The sequence below is a fragment of the Mirounga angustirostris genome, unplaced genomic scaffold (assembly GCF_029215605.1).
Source record: "Mirounga angustirostris isolate CCGP_5_RB_7025 unplaced genomic scaffold, mMirAng1.0.hap1 SCAF_36, whole genome shotgun sequence".
Lineage (NCBI taxonomy): Eukaryota > Metazoa > Chordata > Mammalia > Carnivora > Phocidae > Mirounga > Mirounga angustirostris.
In genome coordinates, this window is record NW_026991744.1 from 23,480 (window position 1) to 29,976 (window position 6,497).

The following is a 6,497-nucleotide window of genomic DNA, read 5'->3' on the forward strand; positions in this document are numbered from 1 at the left end:
GGATCTTGGTGGAGAATCAGACTCTGCGACCTTGGCCTTGATAATATCATGGCAAACTAACTGGACAATTGGCCTAAATTAGAAATGAATCTATCCTCAGGACCACAGTGAGTCTGCCTTTAGACTCTCGACTTTTAGACAGTTAAGAAAAGGAAGAATGAAGCAATTGTGCGAGTAGCTTTCTTCCAGGGAGCACACATACCCCGAGTGAGAAGACCTAGTTCTTTCCTAATATGTGTGCAAGAGCCCACCTGTTTGTGTTTTGATTGTTTCAGGCCTTTTCTTGCTAGAGTTAAGAGCTAGCACCTTGTCTAAAACAAGCAACATGGGTATGTGTATTTCTGTCCAGGAAGCTAATAGGATTTAGGATGGTCTACAGCCAGACCCTGTCAGTTTGTGGTACTTTGCAAAAAAAAAAAAAAAGCACACACACAAAATAAGTTCCAGATGATAGAAGGGAGCTTTATCTTCATTGCCACCACAGGCTAAGCTCTGCTTTTATGCCTCTAAGTTTTAGCGGGAGAAAATCCAAGCACCTGCTCCTGCGTGTGCAAGTCAATGGAGAGTCAGAGCCGAGCTCCGTGTGGGTCCCAGTTTGGGTATCTGTAAAGGAAGTGGGGGCTGAACTGAATTTTCTAACTACATATTTTCTCTGGAATATTTCCAATACATATTTTCTATAATATGTACACATATTTTTTTATCTCCCTAAGGACTTTCTAAGAAATATCCCGGGAAGTGTATTTTTATCTGATCTCTATGACAAATGGCTCGGTGTTATTGATCAAGGCAACAAAGAGGAGAAGATAACTGCAGCCCAGAGGTAATGATGCCATAATTACTCTACTCTCGTCACATCTCCAAAATACAGCCAACATACTATTAGGAAAACATTGGCTTACGTTTTGCAGCTTTGCCCACTATAATCATGACCAACACCAAAGAGTTTCAAGTCTTCACACCCATGGGGCCCAGCTTCAGAATCGAGGCACGCTTTAGGGCTATTATTGTTCTTCTCCTGATCTTATTAATGTGGACTCCTTGGCCGTTTGACACCTTCTGGATCCATGAAACTTGTAGACGAAATTCCCTGGTTCAAGACACATGCAAGAGCATCAACTGCCAGGGCTATGACCTTAAAAGTCTGTCAAACATTTAACTAACCAGAGAAGTGTTTATCTGGCTCAGGGACTGAATTCAGTGCAACAATTTTGTCTACATTCATGCCTAGAACTCTGCTAGAGCGGGTTGTGTGCTAGATATACAAGGATGTATCCTGTTCCCTGTCTCTGTTTTTCCAACCTCCTAAGTGGAATCACTTGCCTAATTTAAAAGTGTGTTTTTCTGACCTTAGGCTTTTAGCCCAGCTGCCAAGAGCAAATGTTGTTCTCTTGCGATACCTTTTTGGAGTGCTATACAACATTGAGCAACATTCCTCATCCAATCAGATGACAGCTTATAATTTATCCGTTTGTATAGCCCCAAGCGTTCTTTACCCACCTGATTCCAGCACCTTGGAATTGGAAGACAACTTGATAAGAAAGGTAATGAGAGCTCTCATTTTTGTCCCCCAGGGGGTAGAATCCCTACTTTGAACCGGACATGTGCAGTAGTAACTCTGACGGATGGAACTTTGTGAAGTGCACATTTTCATTAGGCCCCTGTGGAGTGGCAGAGTTCTTTATCCTACTCTGGCGGGGTCTGGGAAGGGGTGTCGTTAAACGGGAAACTCGGAGCAGTCGAGTCACTTCTTCCCCCTCCAGGAGACTAAACACTAGACTGACTAAACGAGGGAGAGAAGAGTCGTGTGATACGATAGAAAAGAACCTGGGCTTTGGAGCTTCACCAGTCAAGGTTCAACTCTCAGCCTAATCCCTGAGGGACTCGTAACCTTGGGCAAAGCCATGGTTTCCTCACTACACAATGGCGACAACAGCCAGCTCCTCCGGTCATCACTGGCACATCCTGGGTGGCCTGGGCAATATGAGCCCCCATGCCTCCAAACACATTGGCCTTCCTCTGCCAATTGTGGCTCATCTAGAAAAGTACTCAGCTACTATTTCACCTCTGCTATGTCATATGGAAACTAGCAAGAGATTCCAGAATATCCTAATAAGATGACAGGTCTTCCCCAAGCTCACCCAGAGAGAGCGAGCATGAGGCAAAGCAATGCGTGAGAAGGGACTGAAGTTAGACAGACAGATACGTTTTCTCTCCAGCTGTGTGGGTTTTCCCTCACAACCCCACCAAAATCCCTGCTTCCCAACTTTATGATACTTCTTCATTTAAGAAATGGTTTTCTTAAGTTTTTGTTCATACTTTATAAAGTTTCATAAGATGGTATGCATCAGTTACAGCTCAGTAAAACTGGAAACAAAATTTAAAAGCAAAAAATAAGTAAACTTTAATAAGGTAGGCTACTTTGAAAATTATCCTTGTTTTATTTATTTTTTGATATGTATTTATTTGAGAGAGGGAAAGAGAGAGCGTGAGCGGGGCAGGGGCAGAAGAAGAGGGAGAGGGAGAGGGAGAAGCCCAAGCCCATTCCCCGCTGAGCACGGAGCCCAAAGTTGGCTCCATGTGGGGCTGCATCGCACCACCCTGAGATCGTGATCTGCGCCGAAATCAAGAGTCAGACGCCCAACAGAGGGGCCCCGAAATTTATCCTAGGCTTAAAGACGTAACCACTGATCCCAAAATGTTAGCTCTTAAACTAGGCCACGCATTATGACTTTAGCCCACGGATGGGCCGTATTTTAAAATGTGTACCCAAAGTACACGGGCAAGTATCACTCTTTCTAAGTTATTTCTGAGCGAACTCTGGTTTCTATGTGTTTCTGGTTTTTTGTGTGTTTTTTTTAAACTTTTATTTATTTACTTGACTGAGAGAGACACAGCGAGAGAGGGAACACAAGCAGGGGGAGTGGGAGAGGGAGATGCAGGCTTCGCGCTTAGCAGGGAGCGCGATGTAGGGCTGATCCCAGCACCCTGGGATTATGACCTGAGCCGAACGCAGACGCTTAACCGACTGAGCCACCCAGGCGCCCCTGGTTTCTACATATTTTTATCAACTCTGAATTTTTCTGAGAAGTCCTTCCCATTTTTTCTTAGATCCAAGGTCTGTATACAAAATGTGATTTATAACTATGCCCTATGGAAAAGAGCACCCCATTCTTGTCTTTTTGTGTTACAGATTTGTCTTGTACAATTTCTCATTGAAAATTGCCTCAGGATATTTGGAGAAGACATCACTTCCCTCTTGGGCGAGAACTCAATGAGTCGTGGTAACAGCGAGAAGGCTGCAGGTACCGGGAGTAATTTAATTGGCTTTAGTGAGAAGCAGACAGCAAGGTTGCCAGGGATCATGGGAGATGCTTAGACAGAGCTGTTCTGGAGCCCAGAGCATCGCCAGGGCAAGGAGTTCCATGGGCTCCTTCTTCCGAAGGCTGGCTCACAGGTCAAGGGAGGTTCCACACTGTTGTGAGACCAAAGAAAGGATAAGATGAGGTCTCTGACTTCAAGAAGTTTCTAGTGTAGATCATAAGGGCATTAGGACTCATCATGGTATGCTACAGTGTTTGGGAATTTTTTCTAACAAAATTCTAAGTGGGTGCTATATATCTATATATATATATACAACATCATACATATATATGTAGTTATATATATATATATATATATAATATATAATTAGATACTTATACTATATAAATATAACCATAGTATATATATTTATGTATATTAGATGTGGTCTGGTTGAAGCCAGAGCAAGGGGCCTTTCTTCCCCTCCCTCCTCTTTTGGCTCAGGGGCTCTTGAGGCACCACAGGATTCCAGTGCCCTTTGAAACAGGTTGAAAAGAACTGGCATCATTGAGAAAAAAGGACTTGACTTGATGTCAAAAAACCTCTCCAGAGTGTAAAGTCCTGTGCCCCCATTTACCAGCTATATTACCTTTGATCAGTTTTTCTAGCTCAGCATCAGTTTATTCATCTCTAAAATGTGGATAAAAATAATGTCTAAATCTTAGAATTGTGGTAAACACTAAATACGATGATGGATGGAATCCAAAAAAAGCCATTAATAGGACTAGGAGAAGTGCCCCTGAGACTAGACCTAGTACGATTTGAGCCCAGCTAATCACAGCTACCTGGCAGCAGTCCACCTTAGAAGGTAGACTTTCGATTCAGAACCTGGAGACACGTATCATCAATCCCTCCATATTTCTGACATTTCTTGGTTTTATGATGCTTACCACATTGCTTTGAGGAAATCTTTAGGAAAATACAAGTCATCAGGAATTAAGATGTGTCTGGGGCGCCTGGGTGGCTCAGTCATTAAGCGTCTGCCTTCAGCTCAGGTCATGATCCCGGGGTCCTGGGATCGAGCCCCGCATCGGGCTCCCTGCTCCGAGGGAAGCCTGCTTCTCCCTCTCCCCCTCCCCCTGCTTGTGTTCCCTCTCTCGCTGTCTCTCTCCCTCTGTCAAAATGTAAATAAAATCTGTAAAAAAAAAAAAAAAAAAAAAAAGGAAAAGGAAGGTTCGGCGTATTAAACAACAACTACTACTACTAGTACTCTCTCTTCTTCCTTAGACTCCGGCCGGAAGACTGTGACAAGCCGTTTTCTCAGTGACAGGGCCATTTGTCAGGGTTCCAGCACTTGTCAGCACAACCAGTGCACAGCCCCACCTTCCGCAAAGCCAGGACAGCTCTTTGGAGTTCCCCTCATGGATGTGTGTGATAAAGACAACCTGCCCTTCCCAATTCTGGTAGGTCATCTCCTTTTGGTCTTCTAGAGCCCTCCTGAGGAGGGGACACTCTGAGAGGCCACGTGTCCTCATCCAAATCTATCCCCAAATGGAGAAGTCATTAGACAGCCCCTGGCTTTGGCTGAGAAGCTCTGTTACTGTTATTTCAAGGAACAGAATCTGACTTAGGTCCAGCAGAGTCATGAGGCAAATACAACAGGAAAAGACATTCTTGTCCATTCCACTTGGGTCTTGTTTCCGCAAAGACCCACCGAGGCCTGTTCAGATCAGTCAAAATGACTCTGTGTATGTGAGTCTCTGAGAGTCCACCTCATCTTCACACTCTCCCTTCATTGCCTTCCTGCACTCACATGAGTCTCAAGTCTCCTTCAACGGAGTCTACTCAGTCTAACAACTGCAAACATCTGACACGAGCATAGACTCATCCTCTGGCAAATAGGAATCTGTTAATCCTAACAGAATATGTCAAATGAAAGCCATAGAGTTTGGCCTGTGTTATCTCAAGCTGCTGTAGTGAATTGTCAGTGTGGACATTCACTGAGTATTCGGTGTCTCTGCAAGCACTGTCCGGGATGTAGGGAACGTTCTGCTAGCTATGAAGAAATGTATCCTATTAGCTACTTTGTTACCTGCTAGCTACTACCCCAGGTCCTTGCATCACAGCAAATTTAGGGGCTAGCTAGGATTATCATCCTCCACACTTCCTAACCGAATCAGAGAAGCCTCAGTACAGGATGTATGTGCCCCAGCTCACACAATAGATAAGTAGCATAATAGACTTCAGATCCGTTGGATTCCCTGAGTCCAGCCCTTATTAAGATTCTACACAGCAGAGAGAGGACATGAAGATAGAGCAAAAGACAATTTAAGACTCATGAGAAGGGAGGGTAATCAGAGAAGGACAAGAGAGTTTCTGAGCCTGGCTTTAAAAGAGGGAAGGAAATAGAACAAGTAGGAAAGGAGTATACAGTCACTTAAAGAGAAATAAACAAATGGGAAATGAGTATTCCCTAAATAGACTTCCATACTTGGGGAAGAGCATCTACGTAGGGGAATAATGAGAAAAGAATGGTAAAGTAGGAAACAGACGGTGATTCCGCAAAGGCCTTGGAGCAGAGAAGTTTGCTTTAAGAGTGGAAACTCAATGGAAAGGAAAATCTGATTAAAAGAAGTGTTTAAAATGTTTCAGTGTATGACTGTAAAATGGATATTTGGGTAGAAAGTATAGAGAGAGACACTGGAAAAAACATAAAAAAACAAAACAATCTAAATTGACTTTGGTCCTTCCCGCTCTAAAACAGTGTACCAGTACATTCCCCTCCTCTTTCAAAACGGAGGCAAGCTTGTGCTCTGCGTTTGTGGATATGAGATACCATATACTTTTGTTTTCTTCCTACAGGGTATGCTTTCCTTTATTCATCAAAAAGGGCCACTCACAAAAGGCATCTTCAGAAAATCAGCCAATATAAAATCCTGCCATGTGCTAAAGGAGAAACTAAATTCTGGCGTCAAAGTGAACCCGTACAGCGAATCTGTTCATGTGGTCGCATCCGTCTTAAAGGTAGGGAAGGTTCTAGCATTATCCACACACGAGTAACTGAAGCTATGATTGGTGTCCTTCATCATGACTGCTCAAGAACCATAACGGGCATAATAGATTAAGAACCTGACAAGCTGAAAAACGCTTGACAAAATCAAAATGTAAGGAAGCTACTTTAGGAGTTAAAAGCC